This window comes from Canis lupus, chromosome 35 (assembly GCF_011100685.1).
Source record: "Canis lupus familiaris isolate Mischka breed German Shepherd chromosome 35, alternate assembly UU_Cfam_GSD_1.0, whole genome shotgun sequence".
Taxonomy (NCBI): domain Eukaryota; kingdom Metazoa; phylum Chordata; class Mammalia; order Carnivora; family Canidae; genus Canis; species Canis lupus.
The window spans coordinates 13,725,493-13,743,496 of NC_049256.1; the positions used below are offsets into that span (position 1 = coordinate 13,725,493).

Genomic DNA, 18,004 nt, shown 5'->3' on the forward strand with positions numbered 1-18,004 from the left:
AATTTTTTAATTAAAAAATAAATTTGGAAATAAAATTAATAAAAGAACATCCATATACATTTTTAGCAATAAACCTCTTTTAAAAATTATCCTTTATTTTGGGGGCACCTGGGTGACTCAGTCCATTGAGTGCCTTTGGCTCAGGTCATGATCCCAGGATCCTGGGATAAAGCCCTTCACTGGGCTCCCTGCTCAGCAGGGAGTCTACTTCTCCCTCTCCCTCTGCATGCTGCTCCCCCTGCTTGCGCTCTCTCTCTCAAATAAATAAATAAAATCTTAAAAAAAAAAAATCTCCTTTATTTTGAATTTAGGAGTGTTGGGGATGGGGTGTGTGTGTGTGTGTATATATATGTGTATCTCTGTGCTTCAACAGATCATATCTGTGATCACATTATCATAAAGGAAATAGCAATTCAACAAATGTTTATCAGCTAGATGTGGTTAGAGGACAGAGGAAGATTCAGGAAATGGTGATGAAAGGGATATCAAAGACTTCATGGTGGCCTTTGAGTTGAGACTGTTTCTGGTCACTCAGGCAGCTCAGGCCCTCTCTGATTTGGGGACCTTTACATAAGCAGTTGACCCTGCCTGCATCACACTTTCCATTTCTGCCCCTGATTTCCATCTGGCTATTTCCCACATCACCTTTAGGTTCTCATATAAAGCCACTTCTTGGGCAGCCCTGGTGGCTCAGCGGTTTGGTGCTGCCTTCAGCTGGGGGCATGATCCTGGAGACCCAGAATCGAGTCCCACATCGGGCTCCCTGCGTGGGGCCTGCTTCTCCCTCTGCCTGTGTCTTTGCCTCTCTCTCTCTCTCTCTCTCTCTCTCTGTGTGTGTGTCTCTCATGAATAAATAAATAAAATATTAAAAAAAAATAAAGCCGCTTCTTCCAGGAAGCCCTCCCGAATCATTCCCCCAGACTGTTCAAGTCCCAACCCTATGCAGTGCCACAATTCTATTTCCCTTACAACAGCTCTTACCACATTCTGTGTTTGTAGCATGTTTACTTATCTGCCCTCAGGCAAGATGATAAGCTTCATGACCACAGGTACTATACCCACCTTTCATTGTCCTTCCTGTTCATTCTCCAGTGTCTGGCATGGTGTTAAATACATATTTGGCAAGCAAATGAATAAAGGGGAAATGAAGAATGAATGATGAAGAAGATTTGAATATATCAGCGTTTCTCAAACTCTAGTTAATAAACTCTAGTTCCTAAGAGCTTTCAGAAAAAGAGGAGTCCAATGTTTAGAAAATATTGGGTTAAGCTAAGCTAGCCAGGTTTATTTGTTGCAGGACTTCTTAGAGCATTTGAAATGCTAACGTAACCTCGAAGGGGAAAGGGGTTATCAGTAAACAGGATTACCCACAACCATTGACTACACCTCCATTTTTCAGTAGAGCATTTCCTAAAACCAATATTCTGAAGAGAATATACTGATAAATGGTGCTGCAAAAGACAGAGAATAAGGAAAGTGCATTGTCTGGTGAGTTGCTTATTTTTTTAAAGTAGCTTAGAAGTAAGTGGGGCTGTGGACGTCAAGAGAAGAATTGCAACATGATGTCCAACATAATAGAGGGCTCAGAGGTTTGAAAAGGCTTTGCATACAGTACTGTAACCTGGTGGATTTTTAATGGAAGTCCCCTAGATGATTAAGAAATTTTGTAATATTTCCAAACTTTTAAATAAATTATGCCCATAAATTACCACATGGCCAGAGTAGCTCTTTCTGGTTGGATGCTGACTAGGGCTGCGCAGTTTAGATCAGGATGGACCTGGAGGATATTATACTAAGTGAAGTAAGTCAGACAGAGAAAGACAAATACAGTATGATTTCACACATATGTGGAATGTAAACAACAAAGCCAACAAACAACAAAAACAGAAACAATCACAAATACAGAGAACAAACTGGTAGTTGCCAGAGGGGAGATAGGTGAGGGGATGGGTGAAGCAGGTGAAAGGAGAACTTTCAATTATAAAATAAAGAAGTCACTGGGATGAAAAGTACCTGCATAAGGAATAGAGTCAGTAATACTGTGATGACGTCGTATGGTGGCAGATGGTAACTACACTCACTGCACTGAGTAACACATAGAATTCTCAAATCCCTGTTGTACACCTAAAGCCAAAATAACATTGTATGTCAATTCTATTCCAATAAAAAAATTTTTAAGACATCCTTCATAACCCAACACTTTATTCCAGCTTCCCAAGTATAACCTGAAGAAACATAACTATTCCTGTTACTTTTTCTGTGACAAGACTGGTTGCCTTGTGACTTTCATATCAGTTGATGCTTACTGCATCAGGTTCTGCAGAAGAAAGATAAAAAGGCATGGTAAAAAAAAAAAAAAAGACATGGTAAAACTTTTTTTTTTCCCAATTTTGGAATGAGTGATAAATTAATGAAGGAGGAATATCAAAATAGATGTAATTAGAAAATTCTTTTAAAACCACAAACATGCAAGCCAGACATGCCTGGGTTTCTATCCTGACTGCAGAACCTACCAATTATATGACCTTTAGGACAGACATACGCATTGCCAGATAACAAGGTACGCATTCTCTGCCAATTCATTTAAACCTCACAATGAACCTAAGAAAAGGATGAGGCTCAGAAAAAGTTTAAGCAAATTCAATATGTAGCAAGTGATAGAGTCAGATTCAAACTCTAGGTTATTTAATGACAAAGCCAATTCCTTTCCACCAGTCTGAACACTTCATGAGGACAGACATTACATCTGCTTTGTTTATGTTTGCATGTCCAGACTCCGGCACATGGTAAGCTGTTAATAACTATCTGTTGAATGACCAAATGAATGTATGAATATATGAGTGATTAAGCAAATTATCATGCTGATTTCAATATACCTTCTCTTTTTGGACCTTAATTTTTTTTTTCTTCTGTTGGCTCATTATAGGTACTTAAAGTCTGACCTGAATAGGGATAGATAGTTCTTGGTCAAAACAGATCTCCTGCTCCAGAATATTTGGCCATTAGTAGCAACGATGACTATGACAGTTAAGAACATTAAGGGTAAAAAAAAAAAAAAAAAAAGAACATTGAGGATAAAGTGATCACCAATTGTGGGTAAGCTGTCCAATGCAGCTAAGATTGACTAGATGGTTTGAAGCAATTCCTTATGACTGTAACATTAGCATGAAGGTTGAGAAGTGTAGTTGTACAAAGTATGAGTTGAAAAGAAAGTTGGCTAAATGGAAGGAAGTGTAATTATAAAAAGAAAGGAGTGCATGCCAGTCAGCCATAATGCCTTGGGAGCAAACCCCATCTTAATGATTACCATAGGGTTTCTGGTGATGGTGTTGGCATTGGTGGTAGAGGTGATGACAAAGAATATCTAAGATTTGTCTACCCTGTGTCAGTTTTAATGCTAAGTACTTAACCAGAACCACCTCCTTTCTCCTGACAATAATCCTATAACTTAGTCCTAATTTTTATCACTTTTTTAGACATATGGACTTAGTAAAGATCCAAAGCTAAATTACAGGGTCCATTTAAACCCTGGTCCTCCCCAATTCCAGAGCCTGAGCTTTAAATCCAATACTGTTGTGCCATAGGAGAATATAATATAGGTCATATTTCCATTCCAGTTAGGTTTTATTGCATGTTCAACATCAACATTTCATTGACATGGATCAGGAATTCAGGAAGGGCTCGGCTGGGTGATTCTGGTTCTAGTCTCTGATAAGGTTCCAGTCAGGCAATGACTATGGGGGCTGGGGATGGAGCATCTGGGAACTCTCTCTATGGTGTCTCCATCTGGGCTATGTTGGGCTTCCTCATAGGATGGCAGCTGCAGGGAAGTCAGTTGTTCACTTGCCAGCTAAATGCTTCAAGAGTAAATATTCCAATTAGTAAGATGGAAGCTAACTTGTCCTTTATGACCTAGAATTATTTCCACCACACTGACTACAAGCATGCTCTAAGCTCTCCCCTCCACCCAGATTCATAGGAAGAGGAATTAGATTCCACCCCCTGATCGGGAAGTGGCAAGGTTCTAAAGAGTAGGTGGGATGGAAGACAGCTGTGTCCAACTTTAGAAACTGTAATCTGCCATGTAGAGGCTTTGGGATGGGTAAGAGAGAAAATATCCACACTCAGTACTTAATCATTTGCTGGAAGCTCCAAGCTTACTCCAAGGAACTTTAGAAAGGGGGCATTGTAATCTCTTTCCATTTTAGAGTCGAAGAAACAGAAACTCAGAAATGTACCTGGCCAATGTCATTCAGCACCTGCTACACACCAGGCCACTTGACAGATGCTTTACCAACACCACCTCCAACTTACCCTTGATCTATGATTATCAGCATTGTTCAGAGGAAGAAGCAGAGGCTAACTAGCTTTCCCCAGTTAGTGGGCACCAGAACTAAAATCCAATCCCAGGTCTCTCCCTACTGTATCCTCCACCTTTTAAAACCTCACTCATTTACCCCATTATGCAGTCCACGGTGTATCTCCCTCCCTTCTGTTGTTTTTCTTGGGTATCAATCCTTTTTGGATGCATGTCATCACATAACTTCCACATGGTGCTTTGGAGAGAATTAAAAGAAGCATCAAAACCACCTGCCCTCTGGGAAACTGCCTTTTTCTGTTTTCTCCCAAAGCTGTCATATAGACGTTATGCTGAGCTGGCCAAAAGACAATTTGAAAAATGGCTTCGGAGATTGGCAGTCGTTCTGACTTGGCAGAGAGTGAGTTATTAACTGCTCTGTTATAGATTATGCTGGAGGCCTCCGATCTTTTTCTTGTCAGGCTCTGCCTGCCTTCTGGGAAGTCCTGTGTGAAACAGCCCCCTTTGCTCTGAACAAGAATCCTTTGACCTCATACCTTTCTTGTTTATGGTATCGTGGACCTTCCAAGAAACAGGTTGGTCTAAGTTTAGCAACCGTGGTGAGCTTAATATGGCTTTGGCAAGAAGAACCCGATACAAAGAGTCTTAGTAAAAACAAACAAACAAACAAACAAACAAAACCAAAGAGTCTTAGTTAGCCAAGAATAGCAAGGGACAAAACAAACTTGTTTTATTTTATGTTTTTAGTCATAATTTCTCTTTATTTTATTCTAATTCTGGTAGTTAATATACAGTGTAATATTAATTTCAGGTGCATAGTGTAGTGATTCAACACTTCCATGCAACACCTGGTGCTCATCACAAGCTATAACTCCATACCCCAAGAAACACATAAGGCAACTAAAAACAACGCATTTAAAAAATAATCAGCGGAAAAAAAAAATAATCAGCGGAAAGGAGAGAAAAGAGAAGAGTGAAGGAGGAAGAAGGACAATGAAGAGAGAAGGAGGGAGGGATGCAAAAAGAAAGAAGGAAGCAAGGAAGCAGAGGTTGGGGAAGTCAATCTGCTCAGAATGTGGGTCAACCTCAAGTTGGGTAGAAAGAAGGTAAATGAGGTAGAAGAAGAGGCGTTCCCGTGGGCACCGCCATCTCTCGAGCTCCCCAGTGCCATCTCTAGTATTTTGTTATTATCATGTCATATCTAATTATACTTAATATTAAGAATAAGGGCACTTGGCTGGTGCAGTTGGTTGAGCACTCAACTCTTGATTTCAGCTCAGGACATGATCTCAGGGTCTTGAGATTGAGCCCCGAGTCAGGCTGTGCGCTTAGCAAGGAGTCTGCTTGAGATTCTCTCCCTTCTCCCTCTCCCCTCCCCCTACTCACACATGCTCTCTCTCAAATAAATAAATCTTTAAAAATGTTAAAAATAAACCTTTACATTAATTGACACAGACATTAGCCAATAGCTGATCATAGACATGATCTCCTGAAGCATGCACAACAACCTGCAATATTCTCATCTACTCTTTATAGATGAGGAAATTGAGGCTCTCAGTACCCCACCCTGCAGAGGCAACCCTGCTGCATGCAGTGTGTTGTAAATCCAGCAGGTGGTGGTAAGGGCTGACAGCTGGGGGCATACAAAATACTTCCAGGATTGAGTCCATGAACAGGTTAAATTTTCCCAAGACTCAGTCACTCTTCCAGCCCCGGGTCAGAACTTCTAGCACAACCATCCTCCAAGTCTGAGGCTGTCCCAGGCTCCAGAGTCTCCAGAAACTTCATCAGTAATAGCTTTGTGTTGACATGAAGGCTATTATGCTGCTTATGTAGGTGGAAATATGTATTTATTATTTGAAGCACAAGTGTATTTTCTCTTCATTTCATTTAAACAAGAATTTATTAATCCCTTAGTACATGCACTATCATTTATTTAGTGGTGTTGTGGAAACAAAATAAAGAAAACGATTAATAAACTTGAGTAGCTGAAAATGTGATGGAAAAACAATAGAACCCAGTGAGCACAATTGCTGGGCACCCATGAGGAGCCATTCCTTGGCCCCTCTGTTTTTCTTTCTTAATTAGACTTTATTTTTTATTTTTAAATTTTGTTTACTTTTTTAAGGATTTTATTTATTTATTTGAAAAAGAGAGAGAAAGAGAGCATGAGCAGGGGAAGGGCAAAGGGAGAGGGAGAAGTAGCTCCCCACTGAGCGGGGGCTCCATCCCAGGACCTTAGGATCATGACCTGAGCTGAAGGCAGACACTTAACTGACTGAGCCATCCAGGTGCCCCAATTTATTTTTTAGGGCAGTTTTAGGTCCACAGCAAAATTGAGCAGCAAGTACAGAAAGTTCCCATATATCTCCTTCCCTCCCACACATACCCACAGCCTCCCCATTATCAGCATCTGGCATCAGAGTTACATTTGTTTCAACTGATGAATCACCACTGATGTGTTACTACAATAACTACATTGACACATCATTATCGCCCAAAGTCTGTAGTTTACATAAAGGTTCACTCTCAGTGTTATACACTCTATGGGTTTGGACAAATGTATGATGACATGTATCCACCATTGTAGCATCATACAGAGTCGTTTCACTGCCACAAAAATCTATGTTCCATCTATTCATTCCTGCCACACACACACACACACACACACCCTCCCTAGCCCTTGACAACCACTAATCTTTTTACTGTCACCATGGTTTTTACCTTTTCCAAAATGTCATATAGTTGGAATCATACAGGACGGAGCCTTTTCAAATTGGCTCCTTTTATTTAGTAATAGACACTTAAATCTCCTCTATCTCTTTTCATAGCTTCATAGCTCATTTCTTTTTTTGTTTGGTTGTGTTTTTTGTTTGTTTTTGCAAAGATTTTGAAGATTTTATTTATTTATTTAAGAGAGAGAGAGACAGACAGACAGACCGACAAACAGCACAAGCAAGGGAGAGGAGCAGAAGCAGACTCCACGTTGAGCAGAACCCATTTTGAGGCTCAATCCCAAATCCCTGAGATCATGACCTGAGCCAAAATAAAAAGTCTGATGCTGGGCAGCTCCCGTGGTGCAGTGGTTTAGCGCTGCCTGCAGCCTGGGGTGTGATCCTGGAGACCCAGGATCGAGTCCCACCTCGGGCTCCCTGCATGGAGCCTGCTTCTCTTTCTGCCTCTCTCTCTCTCTCTGAATAAATAAAATCTTAAAAAAAAAAAAAGTCCAATGCTTAACCAACTGAGCCATCCACATGCCCCATTCAGAGCTCATTTCTTTTTAGGCTAAATAATTTTCTGTCATCTGGATGTACCAAGTTTATTTATCCATGCACTTCCTGAAGGACGTCTTGTTTGTGTTTAAGTTCTGGCAATTATGAATAAACCTGCTATAAACATCCACGTGCAGGTTTTTGTGTGGACAAAACTTTCAATCCATTGGGGTAAATACCAATGGGTGCAATTGCTGGATTCTATGTCAAGAGTTTATTTTGTAAGAAACCATCAAACTGTCTTCCAAAATGGCTGTTTGGCATTCTTACAGCAACGAATGAGAGTTCTTGTGGTTCCACACCCTCACTGCCATTTGGTGTTGGTCCTTCCACTTTTTAAAGCCCTACTAAACTGAATTATGTGGAAATGACTGGAGAGCCAGAAATAAGGCCAAAAATGATTCCAACCAACAAAACTAAATGTCAGTGCACCTGGGGGGCTCACTGGTTGAGCATCTGCCTTTGGCTCAGGTCATGATCCTAGGGTCCTGGGATCAAGTCCCTCATCTGGCTCTCCACAAGGAGCCTGCTTCTCCCTCTGCTTAGGTCTCTGCCTCTCTCTGTGTGTCTCTCATGAATAAATAAATAAATAAAATCTTTTTTAAAAAAGCAAAAAAAAAAAAAAAAAACCCAAAAACTGTCACATCTGTGATGTCCACGTAACAGGGTTTCTCAGCCCTTCCTCAAATATGTCATATTCTTGCCCTGTACAAAATACTATTAAGTTAGGCTTCCTGTTTTCCCAACCCATTAAGAATTAAAAGCATTAAACAGATAGAGACAATAAACTATAAGACAAGACACAAGCATTAGCTTGTTAATAAATAAATTAACAAGCAAGTATGCGATTCTACATTCTTTGGAGTCATAACTGCACATCAACCTCTCATAAATGGTGTTTATAAGAATTATCTTCAAATGATACATGCGTCCTGGTGTTTATAGCAGCATTATCTACAATATCCCAATTATGGAAAGAACCCAAATGTCCATCAACTAATAAGTGGATAAGAAAGAAATGGTGTGTGTGTGTGTGTGTGTGTGTGTGTGTATACACATATATATGTATATATTTATATATATATATATATAATGGAATATTACTTAGCCATCAAAAGTAATGAAATCTTGCCATTTGCAGGGATGAGGATGGATCCAGACATTATGCTAAGTGAAACAAGTCCATCAGAGAAAGACAAATACCACATAAGGTCACTTATATGTGGAATTTAAGAAACAAAACAAATGAATATGGGGAGGGAAGAAAAGAGAGAGGCAAACCATGAAACAGACTCTTAATTGTAGAGAACAAACCGGGGATTGCTGGAGGAGAGGGGAGGCAGAAATAGGTGATAAGGATTCAGCAGGGCATTTGTTGTGATGAGCACCAGGTTGTATGTAAATGATGAAGCCTAAATTACACACCTGAAACTAGTATTACCATCTATATTAACTAGCTAGAATTTAAATAAAAACTTGAAAAAAAAGAGTACCTCAAAACACTTGTTGAAAGAAGGAAATGGTATTCAAGATCCCACAGCTATTGAAAATTGAGAAGTCCCAGATTTGTGCTTGCAGATTTGTGGTTGAACTTAAATGCAATGTATGTAAAATGCTTAGCACAGTGCCTGATACATAGTAGTGCTAATCCACATTGGCTGCTATGTAATGATGGTGGTGGTGATGATGGTGATGATGTAACAAGTGGTTAGACAATAAGGAGGGGGAAATGGAAAGGGAAAGGCATTGGAATTCCTCCAGCATTTATCGAGATCCTACTATGTTCCAAAGTGAATTCAAAGGTAAACAGTATGTGGTTCCTCTCCTTGAGGAAACACTTGTCTAGCGTGTCACATAATTACAATAGACTGTGATAAATGTTGTACACATCTATTTATAAAAGTAGAATGATAACATAGTTGAGGGGGCTGCTAATTTCGACTATAAGATTAAGAAAACCTACAGTAAATACTGGAGCTAGGCTCAAAGAATTTTACTGTTTGGTAAGGGGTAGGCATTTTAAGATAGGACATTCCAGGCAGAGGGAACAGACTAAACAAAGGCATGTTGTCATGGAAATCACGGCGCAGTCAAGAATGCAGACCATGGTAAAATCAAAGAAAGTACAGCCAGGAGATGAGCCAGAAAGTTCCCTGAAGGCCAGCTTATGATTACCTGATTACCTAGATATCACAGCTAGGAGTATGAATTTTATGTGGAAGGTAGCAGGTTGCTATTAAAGGTTTTAAGCTGAGAAGCTACATGATTAAATGTCTGCTTTCACCGGGTGCTCAAACTAGAGGCAAGATAGAAACTGGACCAGAGTGGGTAGAGAATGGAGGCAGGAAGCCCAGGCAGAGGCTCTTGGGATCTTCTGGGATATTGCAGAGGTCCTGGAATTGGAGAAGAGATGACAGGTAGATTCTACAGACTGAGTGGTCTGTTGGAAGGGCTCCAAAGAGCAGAGGGAGATAATAGAAAATGCAGCGAAACATGACTCAAAGGTCCCTAACTTTGGTAATTGAGGCAACCCAACAAGGGAATTTTTTATAAACCTGAGATTTATTTTTTAAATTTTTCCTATCCTCTGGTGAGGGATATGAAAAAAAAAAAAAAAGCTGAAGCCTTTAATATAATTTTTTAATTTAAAAAATGTAAAGATTTTACTTATTTGAGAGAGAGAGAGCACAGGTAGGGGTGGGGCAGAGACAGAGGGAGAAGCAGACTCCCCACTGAGCAGGGAGCCCGATGTGGGGCTCCATCCCAGGACCATAACCTGAGCTGAAGGCAGACACTTAACTGATTGAGCCACCCAGGAACCCAAAAACACTTCAATTCCAAGTTTATTTGATATTTTCTTGCTCCGCCTAGAGAACACCACTTGATTTATGCCATAAAGCTAGAACCAAATGAATGCAATTTATTTTTCCAAAAGTTTCAAGTAGGGATAGACAAATACTACTCAAATTCTGAGCCCCACATGACCAAATACAGTCTGAAGTGGGACCATCCAAAGTGACTAGGTGTGGCCACATGTAGCTATTGAGCACCTGAAACATGGCTACTCATAATTGAGATGTGATATAGGTGCAAAATACATATAATTCATATCAGATTTCAGAGATTTAGTATGAAGAAAAGAATACAAAATAATTTGTGAATAATTTTCTATTGATTACATGTTGAAATAATATTTTAGATGTATTAGATTAAATAAAATATATTACCAAAATTAACCACTAATTTTTAATGCAACAACTAGAAAGTTTTAAATTACATATATGGTTCACATTGTATTTCTACCAAAGGCGCTGATCTAGGAAATTCAATTTTTGTGGCATCAATATTTAATGGTTATATACGGGCCAAGGGTACATTTTGTATTATCGCTTGTCTTCTCGTTACTGGGGAGAGTCTCACCAGTAAATAGAAAAACCTGATGCTTTCTATTATCTTACTATGTATCCTTATTTTCCTTAAGACAGAAGTAGTTACCATAGCAACTGTGGCAACATACTGTATTTACTACACCTAGAGGGGGTGAAATAAACAGACATCAATCTGTCATTCAGATTTACACTTTTTTTTTTCATGTGTAGCTGGTCTTTGCAAAACTGAGTGCTGCAAGTAGGAAACCTGACTTGTAATTCCTGCCTGTGTCACTGGCTTCTTTGGGTCTGTATAAGAAGGGTAATAATGATCCCGTGCCAGCTTCAGATGTGTGGACAGACACTTACAATGGACACTGAAAGTTATACTTAGGGCACAGTATCAGTATAATGTCAACACAGTTCAATATAGTAATGGTATCTAATATTATGTCCAAAGCTGAGGCAGGTAGGAAGGACAAGGTAGTTTTCTTTGGTGGATATGGGTGAGGGGTGCAGAAGGAGAAACCAAAGGATGGTGATCAATATTAATATTTGTTCCCATAAACTTTAACAGTCTTTTTTAGGTACTTAACACATTCAGCAACAAGACTCCACTCGCTGAGAGAAGACTGGGAGCCCAGAGCCCCCTCTGTGGACAGAGCCCCCTCTGCATACTGGTCAGCCTGGCTTTGATATGGACAGAGCCAAGAGGCTGGAGTTTTTTATGCCGATCATCATGTTGCATGATGCTTTCACTGTTATGCTTATTTGTGCCATCTGAGTTTCTTAAAAAGCCATTTATTCATGGGCCCATTCTATACTTTAACATATTGGTCCCCCAATAAGTATCTCAGAGATGACACAGCGGCTAAGAAAGGAAAATTGGGGTAGATTGAGACAATTCTTATCACTTTCACCCAAGACAGTGCTGGCTTCAAATTATCCAGAGAGATTTGCCTTAAAGATTTCAATTTGGTGGGAAGTAGAGGCTGGGGGAATTGGCTTTTAAGAGGTACTTGCATAGCAAGCTTCTGCCTTTTGGTTGGATGTTATGCTTTTTTGGGGGGGGGTGGCGCTGGCGAGGGTTTATGATGATCAAGTGCAGGTGAGAGGAGGGGGATTGGCTAAAGACCCCTCTACCCAATATATCCCTTTGGCATTTCAGGGAACTTAGATATGTGGCAAAAGTAGAAACACTCCAGGTTTTGTTTTTTTTTAATTTATTTTATTTTATTTTTGTATTTATTTTATTTATTTATTTATTTATTTATTTATTTATTTATTTATTTTATTTTTTGACTCCAGGTTTTAGAGCTCTCCTTTGCACAGGTGTTATAAATCTATGCACTCTATCATTTGAAAACTTCTTCGGTTAATGTATCACATCTACAGCCACCCTAAAAGAAAATCAAGGAAAGTGCTACACTTACATCTTGAGATGGTACACGTTCAGAAATCTCTGCTAACTCAGCATTGGCATTTAGGAGGTCCTCTACCCCAGAAGAATCAAACCAAAGGGAAATAAAAATGCCCTGCAAAACTGTAGCACGCCCCCACCCCCAAGGAAGTTTCAAAAAAGGATAGTGGTCTTCCCAGCATCTCCCTCTGGGCCTCTCCTTTCACTCCAGGGGGTGGGGGAGGTAGATGGGGGGACAGGAGGGGAGTTTCTGATCAGAACTCAAATAGCAGGGTCTGAATTATATAATGGAGCTGCTGTGAGTCAGGTGACAGGCTCACTGAGTAATTCCCTGCAGAAGGAGACAAACTGCATGTTAAAGAGCTCAACAAATACTTAAAAAAAAAAAAAAAAAGTAAAATAAAAAGCCCAGGCCGTGAGTTCCAGACTTGCAAGCTGCAGTTTTCTCTGAATGCGCTCGCGGCTGAAACAGCTGGGCGGGCTGGGCCGGTCGCAGCCTCCCCCGCAGAGGCTGCTGCGAGGGCCAAGTGCAGGTCCGGGGGTCCGGCTGGATCACCGGGTTACTTTCTGTTTCATTTCGAAATGTTCCCTGCTTCTGGAATTGGTTGCCTCCAATGTCCAGGAAAACGCATGACTCCTTGGAGGCTCCAGCCAGGCTTTTAAGAGCTGGGGCTTTGCGAAGGTAAGAGGCATCCCCCTGCGAGCCCGACAGCCAGGGGCAACCTGCCAACTTGGGGGGAGGGGGGTCGGAGCGAGGCCCGACAGCTCCGGAGGGGTCTGAAGGTTAGCAAAGGGATACGGGGGTCCCTCTCACCCAGATGGGTGGCCAGCCGGCCCACGGTGGGTGGAATCGGTCCCCAGCCCCTGGGGGCTCCCTTGCCCCCCCATTCTGCCCTATGGAGGAGTTGATCAACAGTCAGGGACTTGGCATGGGCTGGCCCAGGGCTGGGAAGGAAGGCAAGGGGCTGCCTGGCACCCAAGGGCTGCCTGGGTGGGTGCAGCATGTGTATTCCAGAGCCTGACACTTGAGGCTGTTGCTGGGCTGAGAAAGCGCAGCTATTAGGAAACCAGAAAACAGACCCAGAGGGGAGGATCCTTGCACGAGCAAAGAGCTTTGGGAAATCTGTAAGGTAGGCGTTTTGAGTTTTATTTTTATTTATTTACTTTTTTTTTTTTTTTTTTTTTTGCGTTTTGAGTTTTAAATGATTTTATCGCCTTTCGTGTATTCGTTAGTTGGATTTCGTGGTTTTTAGGTTTTCCCCTTTTGGAGCTGCCAGTGTGGACTGGTTTGGTCTCTCTGTCTTTGGAGCCGGTTCATAGGATGTCTTGGAGCCCACTGGCGTTTGGGAGGTGGGTGCCTGGAAGTCACAAGACGTTGATGGGAAACTGGCCCGACGCTGTTGTTCAGATCAGGGGATTCACTTGCAAATCTCACTGCAGTCGGTGGAGGCTGGGCCTGGCCTCCGCGGAGGCGGGCAGCACTTGGGAACCTCAGGAAGTTTCTGACTTAAAGAGACAGGAAAGGAAAAACCGGGTCAGCAGTTGTTATTTGGGGGGAAGTGGGAGCCTGGAGAAGTTGTGCATGAGAAAAGAGAAAGATGACCGGAAAATTGAAGGATAAGTACAGGTTTGGTGAGATCCCATCTCGGGCCGTGGCATTTTGAGGTTTGAGGCATGATGATAAAAATCAATAGGGCAATGGATACCAGCCCACTGGGCTTGAGTGAGAACGCTACGATGGATTCTTTTTCTTGGGGACTCCTAGGGACCTCGAGAAATAGTCTAGGCGTTAGTTTCCAAGACTTCCTCTCTAATGACTTTTCTTTTTTGGCCACACCGAGGTGCTCTAAACAAAATATGGTGATGTTAGAGCCAAAGAGAAAACGTGCTGTAAAGGAGGTCTATGAAGAGTTATTCAATTTTTTTGCTGCCCGGTACCCCTTCCCCATCTAACTTCCTGTTTTTGGTAAATTACCTGAGCTGAAGGTGTCTAATATAAACAGCTCTTTTGAGTGGTACAATGATCCCCGTGAGAGGATGTTTGGATTTCACAATAAAAATGATCTTTACTCGGTGGTTGTTAAATCTTTGAGACCATGGGCCACATTTGGGAACAGAAAATATTTTGCGGATCATGAATTTCTAGAGTCCTCTCTTTACTACGGCCCCATCACCCCCATCTCTTCCTGTGCTCAACAAACACAACTAAATGATGACAACAGAACCCAAAGGCATAGTGAGGTTGCTAATTAAAGCCCACATTTGGAATATAGAGAAATGTCATATTGTAAATGTTCATAATATAAGAGAACAGCTCATGGAGCCCCCCCCACACCCCATCTGCAGGCCATGGCAGTCCCTGGAGAAAGCACTGCTTAAATAATTAATGTCAGCACAGCGAGGTCGGTCTTTTTATCCACATTTCCATCATTTGAAACCAATGGAAAATCTGCATTTCTACACTTCAATAATATCATGAGGAATGAGATTCGTAAGGAGGACCTCCAGACGCCAGAAGATCCACCCGTGCCTTTCAGATCACAGAAGATAACATGGTACTCTGACTAGTTTTACTTCTGAGTGCATTGCCTTGCACTCCAATTCACTAAAATTTGGTAATCTGCCTAAATCGTAGTGCCCACATTTTCCACCCCAAGAAACAGGACTTGTGGTTTTTACAAAGGGTTTTTGTGTTACTTTCAGTGTGAGGCACAATCTGGGAAATGCAGTTTGGATACCAATATATCAAGTGTGGATGTCCATTTCTGGGACAGTTCAGTAGTTCATGTGACAGCTCGTCAGAAGGTATGAGATAGGAAGGCTTTTGAAAATCTGGTTCTCATAGAAATGTAGACACCTTTGTTTAAAAGCCTAAGTCTTTTGTGTTCAGGCTGACTTGGGTCTGCGTTCTAATTCTTTGACCTATTGAGTGATGTCAAGCAAGCTTCTTGACTTTCTATGATTTTTTTCTTTCTCTCTCTCTTTTTTTAAAAAGATGTTATTTATTTGACAGAGAGAGAGAACACAGGCAGGGGGAGCAGCAGCAGCAGGCAGAGGGAGAGACAGAAGCAGGGAGCCCAACGCAGGGCTCAATCCCAAGACCCTGGGATCATGACCTGAGCCAAAGGCAGATGCTTAACGAACTGAGCCACCCAGATGCCCCCTAAGCTTGTTTTTTTCATCTGTAAAATTAAATAGTAACAGTGCTTACCTCATAGGTTGTATGGGAAGTGAATAAAATGATGTATAAGTAGAACAGCACTTAGTACAATTCTGGCATAAGTAACATCTAATAAATAATATCTGCTATAATTATTGTTATGATGTGCTATTTAATGACCATGAAATAGTTGAAGAGCCAGGTCATTTTTTTTCCTTTTAAAATCCCAGAAGGAATAATGTTGTGCAACTTTAGAACAAATTTGGGATCCTCAGAATGTTCTGGAATGAAGTTATTTGCATATCTGTTCCTCTGCGTGATGAGGCATCATTGCCTCATGTATTGCACAGAAGAGACTATTGAACTGGATTAAGCCATAGAGCACATCAGTGGCAGCATAAAGGTGGGGGGGAGGAATATTTGTCTCCAGAATCACTACAACCCTACTCCCTGGATCACTCTATTCCTGATAATCTCACTGGGGACCACACCAGGGAAGGTGGGTGAGCAGCAAAGACAAAGTAGCCCTTGTTTCTACTCCAAACACCTTCCCATGGCTGGAGTTTGGTGCAACAGACTTAGTTTTCCCTGCTTCAGCCTGTGTTAGTTGTGGCTCTGCTGGGTTCAGGATTGTTGGGCTCAGAACCCCTCCAGGTGTCACCCATGTGGCCAGCTCATGCAGTAGGGTGATTGTGATCATGACTCCAGACCTCCAGTGGGGTCAGTATAAAATCTGATACCCTGTACAAGCCCCTTATGGGCTCAGCTTCTGTTTTTTTCTTGCAGTCTCTTAACATGGGATTTAATGCCTGCCATTAAGCAAACTCCCGATCATATGCTATAAAGTCCAAAGACAGGCATATAATTAATCTAAAGGATGAAGATGTCAAAAAGCCTTGATTTTTGCATTCCATGGGTATTCTGCTTCCTGTAGAATTCTGAATCCATATTTACAGGGAGATGCTAAGAGAAGGATTTTGTAAAAGGTGCTCTAGGAGTAGCCTAGGCTTCTCAAAGAAACTAAATAAAAATCCATCCCCCTCACCCACCCCACGCACACAATGGGAGAGTGAAGAATGGTGTAGAGTGTCTTCTTTTAAGCAATGCACCACAAAGACAACACAAAAGTCTAAAATCAAGAGAAACAGAAACAAAATCCAATAGAATAACAGAGGAGTAAGACACAAGATTCAAAAATAAAGAAGCAAATTTTGAAATGTGAAAACACCCTAATTTGGAAATACGATAATGCTAAGGAATAAGAAGAAGAAGCAGAATATGGGAGAAACCACAGAGAGAGAGGTTATAAATTCAGCTCTGTAGGCTGGATCAAACATCCTCATTGATAAAATGCAAAAATAATCCCTACCCTGCTCCCAGGGTTACTGAGGGACACAATTAAGAGACTGTGTCAAAACCAGAGATTAGCAGTATTCCCTCAACAGTGTTGAAAACTTGAACTTTAGCTGGGGCTGTCCATAGTTTTTTTTTTTTTTTTTTTTTTTTAAGATTTTATTTATTTACTCATGAGAGACATAGAGAGAGAGAGGCAAATACACAGGCAGAGGGAGAAGTGGGCTCCATGCAGGGAGCCTGACGTGGGACTCGATTCTGAGTCTCCAGGATCATACCCTGGGCCAAAGGCAGCGCTAAACCACTGGGCCACTGGGACTGCCCTGTCCACAGGTTTTAATAACTATTTAGTATTTTTAAAAACTGACAAAAAAGAAGGAATATGTGTATTACTAAAAAAAAAAAAAAAAAAAAAAAAAAAAAACCCAGGATTTTCAGGGCACCTGGGTTGCTCAGTTGGTTAAGCATCTGACTCTTGATTTTGCTCAGTCGTGATCTCTGGATTGTGAGATTGAGCTCCATGTTGGGCTCCATACTCAGGGGGGAATCTGCTTAAGATTCTCTCTCTCCCTCTGCCCTTTCTCTGCATGTACATGCTCATTCTCACTCTCTAAAATAATAAATCCTTTAAAAAAAAAAACAACCCAGGATTTTCTTCTTAGTAATAGAGAAGAAACTCACTTTGGGTAAGCTATTGGTAATAGCTTAGTGAATAAATGGTAACTACTGCATTAGTTTGCTAGGGCAGCCGTAACACAATACCTCAGACTCAGTGGCCTAAGCACTTAGTCTAAGAAACTTATTTTCTGGGACGCCTGGATGGCTCAGTGGGTGAGCGTCTGCCTTCGGCTCAGGGTGTGATCCCAGGGTTCCGGGATCAAGTCCCACATTGGGCTCCCTGCATGGAGCCTGCTTCTCCCTCTGCCTGTGTCTCTGCCTCTCTCTCTCTCTCAATCTCTCTCTCTCTCTGTATCTCTCATGGATAAATAAATAAAATATTTTTTTAAAAAAGAAACTTATTTTCTGATAGCTCTGGAGCCTGTAAGTCCAAGATCATGGTGTTGGCATAATTGGTTTCTCCTGAGCCCTCTCTCCTCGGCTTGAAGATGACTG

At 41.3% G+C, this 18,004-nt stretch overlaps 1 protein-coding gene across 7 annotated transcripts in view; it reads left to right on the forward strand.

Annotated features, from left to right (window-relative positions):
• Positions 1-18,004, forward strand: part of PHACTR1 (phosphatase and actin regulator 1) — a 555,031-nt gene that overhangs the window by 233,983 nt on the left and 303,044 nt on the right. Inside the window, exon 1 of one of the 7 annotated variants that reach the window (XM_038584188.1) lies at positions 12,816-13,060. The exons of 5 other annotated variants lie outside the window; for them this stretch is intronic. The gene's annotated coding sequence lies outside the window, so the exon portion shown is untranslated. Of the gene's footprint in view, positions 1-12,815; positions 13,061-13,402; positions 13,509-18,004 lie in introns of those variants that run through there. One more of the 7 variants, XM_038584189.1, reaches the window with a different exon arrangement.